This window comes from Capsicum annuum, chromosome 6 (assembly GCF_002878395.1).
Source record: "Capsicum annuum cultivar UCD-10X-F1 chromosome 6, UCD10Xv1.1, whole genome shotgun sequence".
NCBI lineage: Eukaryota > Viridiplantae > Streptophyta > Magnoliopsida > Solanales > Solanaceae > Capsicum > Capsicum annuum.
In genome coordinates, this window is record NC_061116.1 from 213,315,746 (window position 1) to 213,338,122 (window position 22,377).

The 22,377-nt window shown below is 35.0% G+C and overlaps 1 pseudogene; it reads left to right on the forward strand.

Moving 5' to 3' along the window:
* Positions 1-1,694: 1,694 nt before the first annotated feature.
* On the forward strand, positions 1,695-22,060 carry LOC107853118 (annotated as a pseudogene).
* Positions 22,061-22,377: the final 317 nt, after the last annotated feature.

Genomic DNA, 22,377 nt, shown 5'->3' on the forward strand with positions numbered 1-22,377 from the left:
TTATAATCACTTCACAATATATTTATTAAATTTATTATATTCAAAAAGGTGATATAATAAAATTTTCTTTGATGTCAAGTCAATAATGGACGTAGGAAACACTTTATTTATCTTTTCTATTTTCTTAGGAGAGTCTTTGATGTCATTCAGGTTTTGTATCGGACAAGCCTTGGTGCCGATTCATATCAGAGTATCCGGATGTTTTAGATTAGTAGTATTTGTTTTTCTTTAATTATTTTTCTGTTGAATATTGGTTTATAGATTTGATATCTAATAGAATGTATATTCTGCAGAACCAAACAGTAGAGGTTAATAAGACTTTTTTGGCGGTTGGTGTGAACAAAGACACTCCTGCTGCGATGACGTGCTTTATAAGGCTTGTAAATGTAGTGCTCTAAATTTGGACCGCCTTGACTTTCTTATTTGTTCAATAGTCTAAGTCTGTTTTCCATAATTCGAAACACACTGTCTACTAGTGAAAATTTTAGTATGAAGATGCTTTTCGAAACAAATTAAAAGAAATGATTTTTTCTTTTCAATGCTGATGCACAGATCTTTTCTGGATCAGAATTATCTGTAGTATCTTCATAAATTCTCTTTGGGCACTGTTATATTTATTGGGATCACTTTAGGCAGTTGGAGCAAACTATCTTTAGGCACTTTTCTTCCTTAGAGATTACCATATATAGAAATTTAAATATGAACATGTCGCATACTGAGGTGAAGTCAGGATTTCGACGAAGAGGGTTCAAAATTTAAAGAAAAACTAATCGAAGAGGTCGACATCTATTATATATGCATAAAATATATTTTTAATAATGCATAAATAATATAATTTTTTACCGTCCGTTCCAATGACTGGCCCGGTCGCATATCGAAGGACTGCATTAGTTGACATTTGTTTGACTATTTTCTAAGGTTGTGAGCTTCATAATGTATGTAGATTACTCATTGTTTGTAGAAATGATCAGCATCAAGGCAAGTGGGTGGCTTTGCTTGATAGAAAAGGAAGCGGCCATGTGCAAGTCAATGGAAAGACCATCAGCAAATATTCTTTTTGCTTTCTCAATTCAGGCGATGAAGTTGTCTTAAGTCAAGCAGAAAATAATGCTTACGTATCCTCTACATGTTGTGGTAGGAGCTATTGTGATTCCATTTGTATTTGCTCAATCCTTACGGTTTTTGTGATTCTTTACTATTTCTCATCTATATAATTGAATATCCTTGACGTTGTTCTACATAGATTGTTTAGTTACTATTGGAGTCACCTTCAGATGTTGGGACCAGTGCCAGAAAACGAAAACTGTTGAACATCGAAAACCAGGTAGAAGATGCTTTATCTATTGCTCATGCTTTTGATTTGTCAGTATTTTCAAACCCATGTCGAGATCTTTTTTCTTTAAAATCGACATCTCAGGTTAGTGGTAAAAAACACCCAAGAAATGAGCTGCATGCCTCCTTCCCTTGTTATTCATGATATTCTGATATTGAATTATCCATTGGTACAAGCTTGATGGCCTTGAATTAGATTCAGCTGCAAATATATGCAGCAATAATGCTGCTGATTTTGAATTATCCATTGGTACAGGCAATGCTAAGTCATGTGCTGAACCATTTCTTTTGGCCTTCTTGCTATGAGCTCGTAAACTGATCTATACATAACTAAAAAATTATTTATTAATAGATATTGGAGGAAAGACGGGGGATTACAGAATCAATGCCTGCTTCAACTTCAGAGATGTCTTCAAAATCTGCTGCAGTTATGGAAAAACTTTATGCTGCAATCATTGATGGACAAAATATAGAAGTGTCATTTGAAGACTTTCCATATTAATTAAGGTGGGCAATTAGGCAATAAGATCACATAGCATAATCCAGTTACCATTGTATATCTGAAGTTCTACTTAGTTTCCTTTATTTTTTTCTCTTGAGTTCTTTGGTCTTTCGGGCATTTCCTGATACTTCTTATATTTTCTTATATTCTAGTTAAGAAATAAAAATATTTTCTTTTCATTATAAAAAGATTTTCACTATATGTTAGACAGGTTTTAATTTTTGTTCATGTTAACTTATTAGTGAATTAATTAATTTTGCAAAAAGAAAAAGAAGTTGGTATGTAATATTTGTGTTAGGCAAAAAAATTTGAAACCTTTGAGCTAATGCGGATCAATTTAAATAGCGACTTCATAAAAAGGAAAAGAATATAGTAATTTTGTTGGTCCCAACTCCCAACTATTACCTAAAATGAAAGACAAACTTTAATAAAATAGTAAGATATATATAAGAACATTAACAAATTCTATATAATATTATGAAAACGTTCACCGGTGCTTTAGTCTAAGAATTTGTTGAAGTGCTAGGAAATATAAGTTATCATTAAATAGTGAAAGTACTTGGTTTATTGAATTAACTATTCTTTTTCTTTCCAAAATTGAAAATGGGGTCTATAGTAATTGTTATCCCTTAGACAAAGCATGACCATGATATAAGCAAAGGATAAAGTAGTCAAATAGGTTCGAATATTTCAAGTGAGTTACAATAATTTTTCAAGTGGTTAAATATAAATGTTAATTTCCACAACTGTGTGATAAAGAAAAAGTGGTCTCCCAGATCAATTTCTATATAAGATAAATAATCACTTGTGAATGTGGCAAGGTCTCTAATCCTGTTCCAACTGACTACTTCTATGTTTTTATCTAAGACAATCTTGTTTCTGTATGATATGTGTCATTTTGGTTTTAGGGTATTACTTTCTTTCTATACTTAGGTCACATATTTGAACCTCCTGCCATGCAAACTAAGCCTTGTACTGGTATTTACATAGAGAAGGGTAGAGGAGCGGTCCCATTATTCTCAAATTTCGAAGCTACAGTTGGTTAAGGGTTTGCCTTAGATGAATTTTTCGTTATAAAAAATTAATTAATAAATGAATTAAAAATATGTTCATTTTAACAATTTAAATTTTTAGATGAGATAGATTACACATTTCAACTTAGTATCAGAGACATACTCGTTCTCGTTCATGATTTAAACAATGAAAGCCCCCTTGTTATATTGTTGACGCACTAGATATCCAATTTTAGACGTGTAATAGGGTATTGAATGGATCACATTGGTTCATACAATGGACATTAGTCTTTTATTAGATGTTGCCATTTACCTAGGGTTAGCCATGCCTCATTTTGTTTTGATGGTTATTGAAGAATAATGCAGTAACTCACACTAAGAGTAAATCAGTGTAAACAGAGAGAAATGAAGGAAGAGATAGGAGAAGATCAACTATCTTATAATCAGGGAAGAAAAGAGAAGAAGAAGAGTAAATCATTGTGTTGTATTGATGTATTCAGAATTCTGTTCTTGCTAGTAGTACATAGTCAACTATGTATAGATTAGGTAATAGCTTAATAGTGCGGTGTCAACTAACCAACTGACTTCAACAATGTAACTAACTTATTGACACTTTAACTTACTTTACCTTCTTTTTCTTTCTTTACTCTCATTCCTCAACCCTCCTCCTCAAACTTGGCACTACAAAGAGATTGACAAGGTGAAGTTTGGACATTAAGTATTTATATTGAACCTTGGTTAAGCCTTTAGTGAAAGAATTTGAGGGTTGGGCATGAGTGAATATATATTCAGTCTTGATTTGCTGTTGTTAGATCTTTTTCCTCACAAAGTAGCAATCTATTTCTGTATGTTTAGTCTCCTCATGGTAGCTACAGGATTTGTATCTATTTGCAAAGCTTCTTTGTTTTCACTAAAGATGGTTAGAAGTGTAGTTTAACACCTAGATCCTTAATTAAACCAACTAGCTATGTAAGTTCTGTAACTGTTGAAGCAAGGCTTCCATACTCTGATTCAGCTGAACTCCTAGAAATAGTTGATTGTTTCTTTGACTTCCAAGAAATCGGAGATTCACCTAGTTTAATAGTAAAGCCTGTAATAGACTTCCTAGAGAAAGCACATGCAACCGAATCTGCATCACAATGAGCTTTAAAAAAATCTTCGTTTGAGCTAAACATGAGAAGACCTTATTCTGATTTTCCTTTTATATATTTGATGATTCTAAGTGCTGCATTCATGTGAGACTGTTTTGGACACTGTAAGAACTTACTCAAGATCTGCACACTATATGTTATGTTTGGTCTTGTTACTGTGAGGTATAACAACTTACTTATTATCCTTTGGTACATCCTTGATCAGGTAATACTTCTTCTTTTGACCTTTTATCATCTGAAGTATGTTGATCATATTCTGTAGTTGTTAATTTCTCTATAGTATCAAGTGGAGTAGGTTCTGGTTTAGTAGCACTGAGACCTGTTTTTGAGATTAATTCCACTACATACTTCCTCTGATGCATCATAATTCCTTGTTTAGACCTTGCAAATTCAATGCCTAGGAAGTACTTTAGTTCTCCAAGATCCTTTATCTTAAAAGCTTTGTGAAGAGCCTCTTTGGTTTCTCTTATTTGATCAAGTTTGCTACCAGTCACTAGTATGTCATCTACATAAACTAGTACAACAACTTTTCCTTCACTTGTCGCTTTGATGTAAAGAGAATAATCCTACTGACTCTGTCTAGAGTTACATCTAATCAGGGCTTGATGCAATTTTGCATTCCATTTTCTTGGTGCTTGCTTCAATCCATACAAGGATTTTGAAAGTCTGCACACCTATCTCTCAGCCTGACTTTTAAAACCTTGTGGAAGTTTCATATAGTCTCATCTTCCAAATCACCTTGTAAAAAGGCATTTTATACATTCATTTGATGGATATGCCAATTTCTATCTGTTGCAAAATAGCCAAGATAGTCCTCAGAGTAACCATTTTTACCATTCGGCTAAACGTTTCTTGATAGTCTATCCCTTCTTTTTGACTGAACCCTTTTGATACCAACCTTGCCTTGAATCATTCTATTTGTCCTAATGCTTTGCACTTGATTTTGTCAATCCATTTAAATCCTATAGGATACTTGCCTTCCGAAAGAGTGACCACCTGTCAAGTATTGTTGTTCCAAGAGCAGCTATCTCAAATTTCCTAGCATCTTTGACTACCTCTGCAAAAGTGGCTGGTTCAATAAGGTTTAAGAAGTTAGATAAGTAGCATTTATACTTGTTAGAAAGATTAAAGAAACATAGTTTGAGAGAGCATATAAGATGTTGTCATTTATAGTTAATGACACAAAGTCTTTCATCCATCTAAGTGGATGTGTTCCCCTAGTGGATTTTCTTTGATCAGGGTGTGTAGTAGCTTGTTGAGGCAATTCAGCAACATCTTGTCTAGTTATTCTTCTTGTGTAGTATCTTGTTATAGCAGGAATTTTTCCAACAGGAACTGTAGTTGACTAGACTAAAGTAGTATTAGTTGTATTTTATAGTTGTTCAGTATGCAATTGTGATTATGAGTCTTTCTCAATAGTTGGTTGTGGTTGAGATTTGTTACCAGCAGGTGCTTATGGTGGTGAACCGGGCTCAACTCCTATCATATCAATAGCTAACTCATCACTACTTCCTTCTGTCAAGTCATATATAGGAAATAACAATTGTGAAGCTTAAGTCATAGTATCCTTGAATGGAAATATATCTTCCAAGAAAATGAAATCCTTGTTAACAAAGAATATCTGGTCAGTAAGATCATAAAGGATATAACCTTTTTTTGTTTCTGAATAACCCATGTGAATAGAATTTCTTGATCTAGGCTTAATTTTATCCAATTCATGTACTACTTTAGCACAACCTAAGACCTTTAGATGATCTAGTGTAGGTTTCTTATTGTACAGTTTCTCATAAGGTATGATATATCCTAATATAGAAGAAGGAATCATGTTTATTAGATATGTAGAAGCTTTCACACAGTTTCCCCAAAACTTTAAAAGGTATATTAGCATGAAACCTAATAGCTCTTGTTATTTCTAGCAAATGCCTATGTTTTCTCTCAGCTACACCATTTTGCTGAGGTGTATATGAGCAAGAAGTTTGATGAGTTATGCCTAGATTTGCAAAGAGTTCAGAACATATGTGATTGACAAATTCAGTACCATTATCAGTTCTAATCACTTTTACACAAGTATTAAACTGGGTTTTAATGTAAGACAGAAAATACTTAAGAATAATAATGACATCAACTTGAGTAAAAACACCCATATCATTCTAGTAAAATCATCCACAACAATTAAGAAGTACTTGTGTCCATCACAAGTAGGAACCTTTTAAGGACCCAAGAGATCCATATGTACTACGTCGAAAGCTTTAACACTAGATGTACTATTAGAAGGAAAGGATAGCTTAGTTTGTTTATCAAATGGACACACTTCACAATTATTTATATTGTTATTCACATGAGTTTTTGAAACAGAAAACATGCGAGATAGTATCCTAAAAGGAACATGTCCAAGCCTATTACGCCATAGCCTTGTATTAGATTTATTTGTATTCTGAGTATTGAACACACAACCTGCTACTTTGCCATGTCCCGGAAGCTTTTGTCTCAATAAGAAGTATAGTCCATTTTTCTCTCTGCCAATTCCTTCACCTTCCTACTCCAAATTAAAGATCCTGAAACACACAAAAGTTAGGGAAGAATGTAGCTGAATAGTTAAGTTTCTTAGTAACCTTTGAGACTGATAATAGATTGTATTTAAACTGAGGTAGATGAAAAACATTCTGGATAGTACTATTTTCAGATATATCACTACATCCCATATGTGTCACTAGTGACACATCACCATTGGGTTGTATTACTCTTTTTGGATTGAGATATTGAATCTTTTTTTAGAAGATCAATAGCTGCAGTCAAACCAACCCACTCAAGTAGATTACTGCAAACCATCAAGTCACTGCCAATACCTGACATATTTGCTGCACTAGCAGATGTCATAGAAGATTTTACTTGATTGTGTTGTTCCAGCATCTTAGAAATCTAAGTATATTGCTCAGGTGTGAACCTTGGGGGCAAAGATAGCAGTACAGGACTTTTGTTTTGATGATGCTGACCCAATCCTCAACTAGAAATTGTGAGCACTAGAAGAAACTTTCCTCTGCTTGTACTGTGATCATAGCCAGTTCTAGCTTCATTTTGAATCTTGTGCTCTCCATGTTTAGGATGTCCAGGAGGGTAACAAAAAAGTTTGTAGCAATCTATCTTGTAATTACTTTTTATTTGATAGTGATCACATACAACACTAGGATTATATGTTGACACATAGTTTCTCTTCCCCTTTTAATAGTTACCTTGATAACTACCACCTTGATAACTAGTCTTAGAGTACAAGGAAACGTTATCAGCTGGATTAGGAGTAGGACCAAGAAGACTCGTCGCATGCACAAACTGAGCCGCAATTTTTTGATTCTCATCACTTATGATCATAGAGTAGGCCATGTTGGCAGTTGGTAGTAGTGTCATCAACAAAATTTGGCTTCTTACTTAAGAGTATATGTCATTTAAGCACATTAGAAACTGATAGAACTTTTGTCTTTGAAGATAAGCCAAGAACTCTCTTGAGTTTTCATAGGCTCTAAAGATTCAAACTCATCCCATAAATCTTTCAGCTTAGTTAAATATACAGACACAAATAGAGATGTTAGTAGTACATAGTCGACTATATATAGAGATGTTAGAGTTGTGACCCAAATTTTGTTAATCCGAACCTGAATGTTTCGCGGTGCGACTCATGTTTGTGAGTTTCAAAATACCAATCTTGTAAGTACTCCATTAGAAGCTCATGACTTCAAACTCTCGGCCACGTTATCTCCAAATACAGATGATGAGCGTGACTATATGTCTTGAGTTCCATACTCTAATGCCATCGGGTCTCTTATGTATGTGATGGTGTATTTTCGACCAGATTTATCTTATGTCGTTAGTGCAGCTAGCAGATACATGGAAAATCCTGGCAAAGAACATTGGAAAGAAGTTCAGTAGATTTTTAGATACTTGCATGGATCTGTTGATATTTCTTTGCAGTTTTGGAAAAATAGAGATGGAGTAATCAAGTATGTTGATTCTAATTTTGCAGGAGACCATGATAAAAGGAGATCCCTTACAGACTATGTTTTCACCATTGGTGGTTGTGCTATGTTTTCACCATTGGTGGTTGTGCTATCAGTTGAAAAGATACCTTACAGACTACGGTTGCTTTGTCAACTACTGAGGCAGAGTACATAGCTATTACAGAGGCTTTCAAGGAAGCTATTGGGTTGAAGGTTCTGTTTGGTGAACTTAGAAAAGACTTACAAATTACTACGGTCTTTTCTGACAGTCAAAGTGCTATCTACCTTACGAAAGATCAGATGTTTCACGAGAGCGTGAAATTATTGGTTGTGGTGATATTGGGGTGAGCAAGATTAGTATCCATGATAACCCTACTGATATGATGACCAAGACACTACCAAGTGCCAAGTTTGAGCATTTCTTGGACTTAGTTGGTGTTAGCTGTTAAGATGTGCCTTTAGGGGCTTTTGTCGATGAGGTAGAGAGGTTGTCTTGAAATGGATTTGAGTTGTGAATTAGAATTCGTGTCAAGGTGGAGATTATTAGAGTTGGGACAAAAATTTTATTGATTCGGCCCGGAAAGTTTCGTGTGTGACTCATGTTTGTGATTTTTAATGTGGTCTATGGTGGTAGCGTAGGATAGGCCTGATCCCAGAGCCAGTATGCACCTTTATGTTTTTGGGCCTAGGACTTATTTGTATGTACGTATTATATAAGTGCATTTAGTGGGTTATTTTGAGTATTCAGAAAATATGCACATTATCCACATTGCACTCCTCTCTTCTGCCTCTGCCTATGGTTTCTCCCGCAAGGGTTTCCACGTAAATATGTTATATTTTTCTTGTTTTTCTTTTACTTGTCGTTTGCTTTATTCTGTCCGAATCTAACAAGAGTAGATGATAGCTTAACATTGTGGTGTCAACTAACTAGCTGGCTTCAACAACGTAACTAACTTCTTGACACTTTCACTAACTTTCCCTCCTTTTTCTTTCTCTATTCTCATTCCTCAACAATTATATAGCTATCTCATATTGTATGTAGCTTTGTGCTTTAAATAAACCTTGGTTTGGTGAAGATGTCTGTGAATTTGCAGTGAGAACACAAAACATGCGCTGATTGCCACTTCATATTTACCCCTAAAGCATAACAAGCAAGTTAAATATATCAATGAGCTTCCTGCAGTCAACCCAAGAATTTTGCTTTCGGGTCCTGCAGGTTTGTTATTTTCTCAGTAATTATTTAACTTATTTTGTATTGTTATTATTTCATTTTTCTCATTGGAGCACTTGATCGATATTAATCTACGGGTAATGACCTGTTCTGCTTTTGTTTTCCAGGATCAGAAATATATCAGGAGATTCTGGGGAAGGCACTTGTACATTTTTATGGAGCCAAATTGCCCATTATTGATAGTGAAGCTTTTGTAAGATGAAGTTACTTATTATGCTTTTGAGGAACATTGCATAATTAACCCTAATTGTTTTTCCATTTTTGTTGTTCTTGACCCCCCTTGAAGTAGTACTAGTGGCCACCTAGCATTTAAGACGTACTTCGAGTTCCGTCTTATAGACCTATAAAGGGGATATAGACATATCGAGGCGATGCAAAGACAGTAGATGAAATTTATGAAATTTCTTCTTTCCTGGGGTTGATTTTGCATGTCATCAATCTTATTTCCCTATTAAAATCTTTCATGTCATTTTCTAGACTTTGTTATCTCCTTTGTCGCTCTTGCATTTTTATTGATGTTGTAAGACTCAGATGCAAATCATGGATACATTTTTATATCATTCAGAGACTATCTGTGAAGGATGCTGAGCCAATGGAAGGCATTGAAGCATCATCTAGCCTAACTGCTAATGACAGTATATCCTCTTTAGCCGGGCCATCAAAAAACACCGTCTTTATGACAGGTATTGACTGCCATTTGGTTAGTCCCTTGTTTTTGATTATTCAGGAGTTGCATTTTTTTTTCTTCAGATTTTATTTTTACTAAGAAAAAAAAATATAGAAAAAAAAGTTGGGGGTGTATTGGAAACAACCACTCTACTTCACCTACCCTCCTCAGATCCCACTCTGTGGGAATACACTAGGCATGTTGATGTTGTTGTTTTTCTTTCTACTAATAACCGATGTTGAAGATGTTCAGGTGATTGAGTCAGATTTATTGGTTCTACTTCTGCACTTGACTCGACTCCCATCAGGTAAATTCTAATTTTCCTAGAAACCTCAACACCAACTCTTCTGCACCATTAAATGATCTGTATCTTATATCTAAACAAATTTCTGATGTTATTTTTTGATGGTCCCTAGCAATTTTGTCCATCTGGTTTCTCATAAACGAAAATAATCATTATTGATCCATATTTCTTAATGTCATCGATGAAGCTGCTTTATCTAGGAAAAAAACAAGAATCACTCTTGAACATTTGCTAGTAACTATATGGTTTTACGATTAATATACACTCGATCCTTTTAGTCATTTCAAAAAGAATGATGCATTTCTATATTTAGTTCTCCCACTTGTTTCAATTTGCTTGCTTTACTATGTTTTTTAGCGTGTTTCAAAAAAATGAGTCTTTCCTAATTTGGCAACTCTTTAGTTTCACCATCTCACATGACGTGTTAATACCACAACATAAAGGGCATTCTAAATACATTATACATGTCTTAAGATTAAGATTACTTTCTTAAACTTCATGTCAAGTCAAACTATGACAAACAAATTGAAACTGAGAGTAATAATTTATCAATAAACTTTTCATTTTACCGTTGATGATATAGTTTATAACCAATAATATCTATAATTTGTTTTATACCACAAGTTTCAAAATCTTCCTTTCATTTTTAAACGGCATAATACATAAATATGATCCTAAACTTGGCACAAAATTTTAACTTTGACCTATATTATGCGATAAGGTGTGCACCGCATATATTATTACACAAGTGACTTAAATACTCCATTTTTGGAGCAAAATGGTCCTTTTCCCACCCTTATTAAACGATAAACACGAAATTCATTTCCCAAATACACCAAAATACACCTTCATTCATCAAAATTGCTCAAAAACTCTCCTTAGGGTTTCAAACTAAAAACTAAAGCAACTCAAGATTCAACCATGGATTTTTGAAACTAATTGCATATTTGGATTCCCCAGAACATAGGGTTCAAGAAGCACCTATCATCTTCGCATATAGATGTACGTGTGGTTATCTCAAAAATCGTATGGGCTTAAAAATTCATGTTTTACAGTTGGGGGTTTTGAAATTATGAATATAATCCCGTTTTAAACATTTTATGACATTGATTTGGTCTTTAGGCCTATTCCTGAAGTGATTTGACATAAGATATAGGTATATGCATGTATTCCAAAAAGATGTGAACTTGAGAGCATGAATTATATGAAATCTCTCTCTTTATATGATCTCGTTTTAAATTCTCATATGATGTGAAATGTTTGAAATCATCTTGACAAGTGTGACATAAAATATTTTGAAAATAGTCATGGTTTTGACTTACAATGACAGGGTTGTTATGTTGAAATATGATGAATATAATGGTTGTATGAAAGAATGATGTGATATTGATGGCTTGCAAGTCGGGTATGATGATACCCTACAGAATATGATATGTGATGGAATTAAATGAAGTTGAATGCATTGATTTTTCATGAGATAGGTGGATGTCCAAAGAACGCGTTTGAATGTAAGGGCTCATCGTTGGAAACCATGTTTGCTGATATGGGAATTTGGTACCAGGCTAAGTGATCTTATGTACTCGACTTTATGTCATTCCCAAATTGAGACTATGGTTAGGAGCCTAGGCTAAGTGATCTTGGGCACTAATATACTTTATTGGGTCGGAACACCCTGCTATGTGATCTTGTGTGTCTTCCCCTCACTTGTACTCTAATCTCCGTGGAAACCAAGGTTTGACAGTTGGTGTAAATGTTATATGTAGGGTATTCCACCTAACTCAGCTGCATTACATTGTTGAAACCCATTACATTTTGCCCATGTATTTTCAAGCGATTTGATATGAAACTTCTTTATAATGGCTCTCACCTATATTTTGTAAAAATATTATGTTTTTATTTTGATTTCTCTGAGTACCAGTACTTTTGTGTTGACTCCCTTCCCTCCCAGGTTCGGAGGCACAATCTAGGGGTCCAGAAAATCAGCAGATTCCTCAGACAGATTTGTAGAGTCCCTTGGTGAGCCTTCTATATTCCGGAAGGCCTAATATCTGGCAGTTTCATTGATTATTTATTAGTTTTGGGTCTACTGAAGGCCTTGTCCAAGTTTTCAGATAGTTACTTGTTTCAATCTTGTAGTAGAGATTTTGCAGCCGGTTTTCGAGATGTTGATTGAGATTGTGGGACATTATTCCCCATTATTGTTTACATATGATTCTTGACCATGTTTCCATTATATTGTGTATATTTCACATTTCTTTTATCATATGAATTATGTACATGATTACCAGACAGATAGGGGTGTTTCAGGCCTTTATGGTTCGGAATACTCGTCATGGCCAGGGCCCCGGTTCGGGTCGTGACAAGTTTATTAAATTAACATTATCAAATTAACGTTATTAAAATGTTAGTATTAAATTAACGTTATCAAAATATTATTAAATTAACGCAGGGGCGGACCTATGTGGTTGTCATGGGGTTCACCCGAACCCTCTCGGTAAAAAAATTACATTGTATATGTAAGATAGAAAATTTATATTTATGTATGTACTTTAATGTTGAACAACATGAAACAAGATACTTAGATAGCCCAGTGGTGTTATTTGTTCTTCTTGGGCCCTTCCTTCAACTTACTGCGCGGGTTCGATCCCCCCTAGTGATTTTTTTTAATAAAAAAAAGCTAGGTGCAGCTATAGAAATAAATAAATAAATAAATATAATAATAATAATAATAATAATAAATACCAACCCTTTTGTAAGTAATTACACTCTCTCCCACTTTTTTAATTACTTTACTTTCTCTCCTATTAATATACATAACATAGCCGACATATACATAACATTCTGCGTATATGTTGAAATTTTTGTAATATGTTTAGGGAGTTGAGATTTTTTGTAATATTGAAAACATAAGTTGTGTATTTGTGTAATTTTTAGTGATAATAATAATAATAATAATAATAATAATAATAATAATAATAATAATAATTAAAAAAAAAACGACGTCGTTTTAACAGAAAAAGCAAAATTTTGCCGTGCACAAATATGACCTTTAACTATTCAAAACTGTACAAATATGAACTTCCTCCAAGTCAGCCCTTTTAACGATGTGGCACCGTGTGATTGGATGAGCTTTCCACATAGGCGTGAGTGAAACTCACGTATGGAGGTCTTATTTGTGCACTATCAAAGTTTAAGGTCAAAGTTAAAATTTGGTTTCAAGTTTAGGGTCATATTTATGTATTACTGTGCCAGTCAAAGACCTTCACATAAATTGGGATAGGAGTATTTTTTACTTCCTATTTTATTTGTTTAGTTTATAAAGTCAAGACATAATCTTTATTTTTCTGCATTTGTAGGCAGTGAATTGTACTTTATCTCCTGTACTACATCTTGTTCTGCAACCGCCCATTCATATGTTTTAGTACAATCCGAGTCTGTTATTTTTAACCTTCTCTGTCTTGTTCCGTTGTTCCGGGGGCCCATCATTTGTAACTAGAGGGAAGATTGTATTGTCTTTCAAAGATAGTCCATCGGCAAAGGTTGGCGTCCAATTTGATAAACCCATCCCATGTGGCATTAACTTAGGTGGTCTTTCCGAAGATGCTCACGGATTCTTTTGCAAAGGTACTTTTGGAATGCCAGTTAACTATTTTCCTTTAGTTTATATATTAAGTTAACATCATTCTTGAGTACGCAGTCATAGTTTTACTTCCAATGCATTTTACCATCACTTCCTCTCAGTCGATGAACTGCGCTTAGAAGGCACTGGACACGATGATGTGGAAAATTTACTCGTTAACACATTGTTTGAGGTGTGATTTCTTTCAACAAATAAGAATAAGTTCGTTTGAAAAATAATATGTGGGATTTCTGTTCCTTTCTTTTTGTATTTTGTTGTAAACTTTAGTCTTTACCTTTCATTCTACTTTTTCAGGTTGTAATCAGAGAAAGCAGAAATTCCCCAGTCATATTGTTCATGAAAGATGCTGAGAATACTACGGCAGGAAATTCAGTGTCATATTCTATGTACAAAAGTTGGCTTGAGAAGATTCCAGATAATATCGTGATCATTGGGTCTCACATTCATTCAGATGATCATAAGGAGGATGAACTATTTTCAGATCATAATGCCCAAGAATAGATGCCTGTGATTATATCTTTTCCTGTTATAATGTGTATACAGTGTATTAAGTGGCCTGTCATGGAAATTTCTTATGGATTAAATTTCTTGGCTTTAGTAGTTATCGGTGCCAAAACTTTGTGAGACCGATGCTTGATCGAGAGGATGAGAGGAGACTCTTGTTACAGCAAAAAGTTCAAAATATCAACTTCGCATCACAAAAGAGACATTAGTTTAGCTATATATATCAATGCATGCATGCACATGCAGCATACACAGACAGAGACACAAACACACAAATCATTTTTTTCACACACACATATGAACACAACATAGTGTGGCATACACCCACACTCTCAATGAAAACAACAACAATGACATACCCAATGTAATCCCACAAGTAGAGTATGGGAGGGTAGTATGTGCGCAGACCTTACCCCTACAAGGTAGAGAGACTGGTTCTGATAAATCCTCGGCGCAAGTAAAAGCATTACAAAGCAAAACAATTTGAAAGAATGACCAACGTTCTTAAAAGCGAGAAGCACAAAAGGGCTCTAAGGTACGTAGGGGGTGATACAATCCCACATTAGTTGGGTATTGGAGTGGTGGTTTGTTTATATGAACTTGGGTAAATACTCCCCTAATGAGCTAGCTAGCCCTTGGGGTCAAGTTATGCCCAATGCCATATTTTTACACATATATCCTTTCAATTGCTTGACAAAATAAGGCCTAAACATGCTTTTTCTATTTTACTCTTTGCAGTCACAGCCTAAAGGATCTCTCTTCACCAAATTGGGCAGCATTTTACATGAGCTCGCCTTCCCTGTATAAGCTCGTCAGTTTTTTTTTAAGAACTTTCAGTTAGTGCTGAAAATATCTTGTAAATGAGGATGTCGAATTATAAATTACCGGAAAAGAACCCTGCTTTACATGTAGGCCGTCTGTGTTCTTTTTCATCTTTTTTTTTGGGGGGGTCCTGTTGAGCATTTTGGGGGATTAATTTTGGAAGCACGATATGTCTTTGATATTAAACTAAGGCATTTGGATATAAATTGCAACTTGCTTGTTTGGAAACTAGGCTTATTTTGTAAAATAATCTAAAAGGATTTCAGAAATTAAACCATCAAAGCTATCTTATTTTCTAAAAGCAGCTACTTCTTTGACAAATGTCTCAACTAATATTTTATAAAAGAAGCTACTTGTTTGTTCCTCTTGCTTATGGCCGTGAATTAGGCCTTTATTGTCCTCATATTTTTTAAAAATAATTTTTCTAATTCTTCGTTGTCTTTCGGTTCCTTTCCTCTTCATTTTAGGCGCTTTTTCCGCTTCACCAACTTTAGTGTTGTTTACATTGTTTAAAAGAAATTTATCTTTTCCAAAAATGTGTCATTTACATTTGAAAATCCTGAATATGAATTTGCCCTAGTGTTGTATTACCGTTGAATAACCACTGCCATATGACAACTTAATTGTCTTTTTAAAATAGTGCTGAATTTTGACGTGTTCAGGATAGTTTTGGGAAGATGCAAGACAAGGGGAAACAGGTTGCAAGCACTAATAAATTTCTGACGAAACTTTTCCCAAATAAAGTGGTTATCCACATGCCGCAGGTCTGTTTTTTAAATTCTATAGAATTTTAAATTCTTTAGCAAATCACTGAGTATTGCAGGATGAAGCACTTCTGTCTACTTGGAAACAACAACTGGATCAAGATGCTGAAACCCTAACAGTGAAAGAAAATTTTAATAGCTTGAAAAGCGTAAGGCTTTCTGACCTTTAAAGTTATGAATGACCAATTTTTCACCCTCACATTTGTCAATCCCCTCAGAAAGTACGATATGTTTCCAACTTAAAATGGAGACTTGACTTCCCAAATATGTTTCCAAGGCCATTTGGACCCCTGTGTAAAAACAATAAGTTGACCTTACTGTAAAGATCGTCTTACTGTAGCCTTTCCAGGTTAAGTAATCTTCACTGTCTGTTGTCCCTCTGGAACACCTCCAGCTGCTGCAGAAGTTGAGTAACTCCGTCAATTTCATAGCTGCTTAGTATCCCTCTGAAACTGAAATTCCACCCTCGTTGACTCAATATATTACTGATTTCCCCAAGAATTTTGTCAATGTATTTCCAGCGTTCTAAGACTAGGTTACTGCTCTCTGATATTCTTTTTTTTAAAAAAAATTGTGTGGATTGATTTATGAATTCAATAGATTAATGACTTGACTTCTGTCTTTAACTACTTATTGCTATATGATTGTCGTTCTTATATAGGTTCTGAGCTGGATTGGGTTAGAATTCAACGGACTCGAGACATTGTGCATCAAAGACCATAATTTTTCTATTAAAAGTAAGCTGCTGCTTTCACTGTTCTTCCTTTTTCTTCACATAGTTGTGGGAAGGGGGTTGAGGGATGTGTGGGATACTTTAGATTCTCTCTAATATATACATCACTATGTCTTTTAGATCATTCAAAATCTCTATCACATCCGTGTCAATCCGACACGATTTGGGTGTGGGTGTAGGATCTATACAGTATTTGATCGAGCTAACTTATGTGCTTTGACTATACTATAGGCTAAGATCATAGGTTGATTGGATATTATGTGTTATCATCATTGGCGGATCCAGGAATTTTCTTCAGGAGGTTCGAAAAATAAAAATATAAATGTATGAAAAAGCCAATAAAATTTACAATTTCAAGGGATGTAAAATATTTTATTTATTTACTTATATAGCAGTAGCACCTAGCGTTTTTTTTTTTTTTATAATAAGAGTTGTATAGTACATTTAATTTTTATAATAAGAGCTGGCAGTGAAAATAACACCACTGGGCTATCTAAGTGTCTTGTTTCATGTGGTTCAACATTAATATATGTACATAAATATAGATTTTCTACTTTCTATAAACAACGTAATTTTTTGCTGAGGGGGTTCGGGTGAACCCTGTGAACGACCTAGGTCTGCCCCTGGTTATCATAGGTTCTTGTTCTTGTCTTTCTTTTACTTGTGGTTTGCTTATTCTATCTGAATCATAACATCCTTCCGAATACGTTAAAAGAGCTGATCATGCTTCCATTACAAAGACAAAAACTGTTCTCCAAGAGTCAACTAACCAAGGTGTACATCTACAATTTGTATAAAAGTTTGGAAATATTTGACCTTTTTGTTCAAGGATCAATTACTCCAGCTTTGTTTTTATCCATTTGATTTTTCCCACTAAAATAAGACTATTAGTATTACCTACTAATGTTGGTTTAAGTTTGACCGCATTACTTCCACAATTAAACTTGAAGGTAAAGATAGTTACTTATATTTCTTACTCTTTGGATTGTTTCATCTGATCGGTTTGACAGGAAATTTGTCCTTGATGAAAAATGTTACTGCAACTGTTGTTTCTCCTTTTGGGACTTGAATTTGCAAGCATTATCTAGAGATTTGTGATTATTTAAGAAAATATTGCTCTTCAATTTCATTCGCAGCCCTGCAAAGGAATACTTTTGTTTGGTCCTCCTGGAACTGGGAAAGCCATGCTGGCAAAAGACGTTGCCACTGAAGCGGTAGCAAATTTTATTAATATTTCAATGTCAAGTATCAGTTCAAAGGTTTGTTTTCTTGCAGCTTATTTGTGGTCTATTGAGTATAGGTGATGTTGTTCATAGTAGTTTCTTAGCATTAGAACAACCGTAATCTTTTTCTTTTCCAATGCTGCAGTGGTCTGGCGAGGGTGAGAAATGCATAAAAGCTGTCTTCTCGCTGGCTAGTAAAATTGCTCCCTGCATTATTTTTGTAGATGAAGTATACTTCCTTAGACGTTAGCATGTTTCTTTCATCCTTCATGCTTTAAAATTCGATCCTTTTTCTGATCCCTTTTCACTCCTGTTTGTTTACGCGGCTTTCTCAAGGTTGATAATATGCTGGGAAGAAGGGAAAATCCAGAAGAACATCAGGCAATGCGCAGATTGAAAAATGAATTATTGCTGAATTGGGATGGGTTACGCACAAAGGATACAGAACGAGTTCTGGTACTTGCAGCAACAAACAGGCCATTTGACCTTGATGAAGCTGTTATATGGCGACTGCCACGCTGGTAAAAGAGGAATGACTAATTTGGAGATATTGTTGAAGAAATTCTTTTAACACTTGCTTAATGCCCTTTTCATGTCTTTTCTGTACAGGTTGATGGTCAATTTACCAGATGCTCCAAACAGAGCAAAAATTCTAAAAGTCATACTCGCAAAAGAAGACTTGGCTTAGGATGTTGATCTGGAATCAGTTGCAAGTATGACTGACGGATATTCCGGAAGTGACCTTAAGGTGTCTGCTATTCTTGTTTGCTTGGATAAATGACTAGTCCTTGTTTCATCTTTCTGATGTTTGAATTTTCTGTGTTTTTCTAATTTAACTCCTTTATCATGTAGAATCTCTGTGCAACCGCTGCCTATCGACCCATTAGAGATATCCTAGAAAAGGAAAAAAAGGTACTACATTTCTTTTGTTGATGTGTGTTCATTGACTGCTTAGCTGAGGTAGAAAATAAGTTGTTGGCTGTTCCAATGGATTTTCTTGGTAGTTCATTGACTCTTATGGATTCCTATTTCACTTTCTTTAGAGAATTTTTCATGGTCTTTAGAGGATCCTTTTGAAGTATCTTAATTCAAATATATGTTGTTTTTGGTCCTGGATTTGATGGAGAGGAACTTTCTTCTAAAAAACCGTGGAGTTAAACTTTGACAACTTGGGTTTGTGAAAAGAAAAGGTAGTCTGGTGCATGAAGCATCCACATTCTCACAGGGTCCGGAGAAGGTTGCACTCCAATGGGGCGTGATGTAGGAAGCCTACATTGGCACAAGCATCACTGAGATTTCAGAAATCGAGAGAAACATAAGTTTGAGGGCCAGCTCACTTAATATAAACTAAAAATGTATAAAACATATCAAACAATACAGATGTCACAACCCGAGCTAGGGCCCTAGCCGTAACGAGCATCCCAAACCACGAATGCCCGGGTGCTCTTCTAAATCTGGTAATCATGCACAATATTCATATAGTCCAAGAAAATTTGTGGGGAACAATACATGACGGAACCAAGGTCAATCTCATAAACTTGAACAATTTTAAAAGGAAAATTCTGAATAATCTAAACGTCTGATAACCGTCTGCGAAATCTCTAACATTACATTAGCCATCATACATCTGAGACAAATTTGGGACAAGGCACCCAGTAGACCAAAAAAAAGGAAAAAGAAACAATGATATCTGAAAATTTGGTCTTCCGAAAGAGAGAAGGCTCACCAACTGCAACTTCTGACACACACGGATCTACTACTTGGGACCGCGGAACTGTGCCTTGGATCCTGGAATATAGGGAGTCAATACAGATGTATTGGTACGCAGAGTAATCCAAAAATAAAATACAACTTATACATCATAGGTGAGAGCTATTATAAAACACGTAAACGCAAAGTCATTTGAAAACACATGGGCATAGTCTAATGATTTTCAACAATAATATAGCACTATGGAGCTAGATGGTACACCCTACAATTTTACATTTTCACCGACTGCCAAATCTCAATTGCTGCCAAGGTTGGAGGACTAGTGAGGGAAGGACACAGAAGATCACACAGCCGAGCGCCACAACCCTAATCAAGTCAATATGTTGTGGATGGGCTCAAGATCACAAAGCAGGGCTCCAAACCATAGGTCCCGAGTTGGGATGACATAGTACTAGGTATGCAAGATCACATAGTAGGGTTCCAAGTTCCCATGTCGGCAAATCACGGTTTCCAGCATAGAGTCATCTGACTCATGATTTCTTTGGGTAACCATCTAACTCACATCAATCTAGCTTTATGTTTGATATAAGGAAAACATGCATCATGGTCACAACATTCTTTTCCTTTTTTCAGTCGAGGCAATTCCTCCACGGGGTATCGTCATACCCTGACTTGCAAGTCATCAGTACCACATCAATTCTCAAAACTTCTTATGCAAATCATAGTATGAACATCAAAAAGACTCCCATACACCAACACATGCATAATGATTCCCAACATGTAATAGTTAAGAAACTTCATCATTTATAAAGTAGTACAATAGTGGATGTAAAACTCATGCTCTAGTAGTTTAACAATAGTATCATGCGGAGTCTATAAAACATCATCATGGGGATTAAAAGATTTACAACTCATGTTCATAATACCTTTCAAAATTCAAATCACATGTCCACCATTTCAACAATTTAGATATATAAGCAAATAACCCCATGATCTTTCAATATTCTTCTCAAAATCATATCACAGTGCATGCTTTTTGTGTTAAAAACAAAACCCCACTTATAATTGCATACTTACTTAAGTAATTATTAAAATCTTGTTTAAATTCGTATCAAAATCATGCCCATGAGATTAGGACAACCCCACGTACCTTAGATTACAAGGTTTGAAAGAAAGAACCTAGATCTTGATCTTTTTCTTGAAATTTTTGATCTTAAGGTTGAGTTCTTGATCTTTGGGGAAAGGAGTTAGGGTTTTTATTTGAGAGGAAAATTGAATTATAGAGTGTACTATGGTTTTTAGGGCGCAAATCTTATGTTATGGATGGATTTTGGGTGAGGGAAAGTGACCAAAATGACCCTAGACCCATTAGAAACTGATTTAACGAGTGAAACAGTTCGGTAATGCGCTGGCCGACGTGTCGCATCGGCTTACTTCCTTCCCTTGGTGGATAAGTCCGACGAAAAATGTCATAACTTTTCGCTCGGTTATCGGATTTTGAAGAAATTGCTATCGTTGGAAAGCTAATTCTATTATCTACAATTTACTGGATCTTAACCTTAAAAATTCTATGTGTATCGAAAGTTATACACATTCAAAATATACTTTTGTAGATCGAATATCAAACTTTGAATGAATGAATGATTCTTAGCTCAACTTTGCTCTAAGTCATTTCTATGAGCATTTTTTACCTCATAATCACTTCATATACTAGGCGAAAGATCATGAAACATGAATTTAAACATAAACCATGGAATTTGAGCTTACACACGTTGGAATGACGGTTTGATTTCTAGCTCGAAAATGCGGGGTGTTACAATAGAAGGAAGAGGCAATATAGATTCTGTGCTGATTAACTTGGCTATTCTGTTCATCTAATTTTGAGCTATACTTGCAAGAATGATGTAGAAGGCAATTTAGGAGGCCCTTGTGTGTATTTATATGTTTGTGTGCACGTACCTCTTTAGTATACTTGCTAAAACAGGCATCTAACGCTTATATTTGATTATAGGAACAGGCTGCAGCTAGTGCTGATGGTAGACCACCTCCAGCACTAAGAAGCAGTGCAGACTTACGGCCACTGAATATGGACGACTTCAGATATTCTCATCAGCAGGTAAGTTGAAAAAATCTGGCGGCATCTTTAAACTTTCAAAATTTAACTGCATAGGTGTTGACGATTGGAGAACTGTGATCACCTGTTCTTGTAGGTTTGCGCAAGTGTTTCATCTGAATCCACAAATAAGACCGAGCTTCTTCAGTGGAATGATTTGTATGGAGAAGGGGGCTCTAGAAAGAAACAGTCCTTCAGTTACATCATGTAAAGGCTATCTCAATTTTTGTACAATGAGTTTATAGGTCTCTTAGAAAATGAGTTTTGACTTGTTACAACAGTTACTTTATATGCTTTGACCTTTTGCTGAGTACTTGCAGAGGGTTTTCAGTCCTATCAAAAAATTGACTAAGCTTCTAAGATTTCCCAAAATATTTTTTAGCTTAGATGTCTACCTTACCCAAATATTTTAACTAGAGTAGATGTATAGGTTTATTATTTGATACCTTGTCAACCTGAAAAGTCTATTTTGTTGCAAGTGAATGATGTGTTGGAGTTGCATGCAGAGTATTGCATTTAGGGGTCGTTTGAACAACCTTATGTAATGTTTGGATTAAGTAATGTCGAGATTATTTTTTTATCCATCATTTGGTTCAGTTTGGTGTATTAAGGGTAGTTCTAATTTGAGAAATGGTTATTCTCATCAGTTATACACCTTCTGTATTATCTGATGACAAAT